Raw genomic sequence first — 1,815 nt, 5'->3', positions numbered from 1 at the left:
TAGGCAATCAATAGAATAATTACTCAAACCCTAGTTTGTAGTGTTTACCTGTTTCTCTGTTATACATACATACTTCCACTGTAGCTAATATTAAGCTTCTAACATGATGTTGCTGAGGGCAGACTTGGAAAGAGATGCAACATAGCCCATGGATAAAGTGTTCCAACGAGACAGTTACAATAGATGAAAATAACCTCAAGAGCACAGATAGAGTAAAAGTGAGCAAAAGAATTTAGAAGTGATGAGTATTTATGACTTTGCTTTTAATTCACCTTATTTAATGTTATATAATGTTCTTTTGAACGATGCCTGGGTTTAACCACCAAATGAAAAAATTCCTGAAAGGTTAAAATCAGCCCCTGATGGCCAGATGAGCCAGCTTCAGTGCACCCCTGGGGGGAAGTGACTCATAGAATGAGAGAAAGACAATATAAGAATGCATTACAGAATTGACCACTGGGATGAGTGAAAGGGTGCTCAATCCCATAGGATCTTCCGAGAAGCCTGAGGACATGTATCTCAAACTACTCTGCCAGCAGACTTCAGAAGGAATAAAGCCTTGTGCAGTGGCTCCCACGTGGCATTAAGTTTCTCACGCTCAGTGTCGCACATGTGTCATAGACATTCTGGGACAGGAGCCTGGACACCAGCATCCTAGGCCCGACAGAGCTGCAGTCAGATTATACTTGTGTCAAACTGATGGAAGCCTTCGCTGGAACTGGTGACCATAATAGTCAGTGGATTTGAAGAGGCAAGCAGGAAGAAGTATACTGCCTCACAGCACCCAGTAATTTTTCCCACATAAAATCTATCACAATGCCAGTATGTTATCCCATCTCTCTACTTGACTTCAGGTTGTGATGTCAGGGCTGGGGATATAGCTCAGTTGGTAGAGTGTTTGCCTCCCATGTACAAGGCCCTGGGTTCAATCCCCAGCACCTCCCCCCCCCCAAAAAAAAAAGTTGTGCTGTCAGGATTATATCTCTTGGTCTTCTATTGTCCCCAGTGCTTATCTTTGCACCTAGCACATTGTAAGTGATAAACCATATTAATTTGGGCTATGGCTGTGGCTCAGTGGTAGCGCACTTACCTGGCATGTGTGAAGCACTGGGTTCAATTCTTAGCACCACATATAAATAAATAAAGGTCTATCAACAACTAAAATTTTTTTTAAAACCCTTTTAATTTGTTGACTGAATAAATACATGAATGAGAGATGACAGGCATTCTTCAACCATTCCCTAACCTTCCCCTACTCCTACATCTGTTTACCAACCTGGTAAACAATAGCAAAAAAGAGTGTGTATAGAATTGCTAAAGTTGAGGGTAACAGAAGGATGCAGTCATGGTTTCTTTTTTCAGTTCATTTTGGGGTCTTTTTTCATCAGCCTCCCATTAACTGAAAAGCAATTAATATTTCCTCCCCCAGTTAGCTTCTCTGCTACTGTTCCATATCCAAAACCACTAACATGCTCTAATGCTCACCAATTTGCTTCTTGTCCCTCTCTCCACCATCCCTGAAATGTTGCCAGAGGGATTGAAATTCTCTTCTTTCCATTTTCTCCTCTCTCCTACATGCTTGTGGAATGCTTGTGGAAATGAGCAGAGATTTATTTTCCCGCTAATGTGAATTATGATACCTCCTCCAGAAGGAAAAAGCACCAATGTTTAGCACCAATGTTTAATTGGGTTTTCTTTTAATCTTTAGTTGTTGACAAATCTTTATTTAATTTATTTATTTATATGCAGTCCTGAACCCAGCGACTCACACATGCTAGGCAAGTGTTATACCACTGAGCTGCAACCCCAGCCCCT

At 41.2% G+C, this 1,815-nt stretch overlaps 1 non-coding gene across 1 annotated transcript; it reads left to right on the top strand.

Annotated features, from left to right (window-relative positions):
- The first annotated feature begins 871 nt into the window (after positions 1-871).
- Positions 872-944, top strand: Trnag-ccc (transfer RNA glycine (anticodon CCC)). The gene has a single exon. It is a non-coding gene; the product is annotated as a tRNA-Gly (tRNA).
- The last annotated feature ends 871 nt before the right edge of the window (positions 945-1,815 follow it).

The sequence above is a fragment of the Marmota flaviventris genome, chromosome 11 (assembly GCF_047511675.1).
Source record: "Marmota flaviventris isolate mMarFla1 chromosome 11, mMarFla1.hap1, whole genome shotgun sequence".
NCBI classification, from domain to species: Eukaryota; Metazoa; Chordata; class Mammalia; order Rodentia; family Sciuridae; genus Marmota; species Marmota flaviventris.
This window is presented reverse-complemented; position numbering and strand designations above follow the sequence as displayed.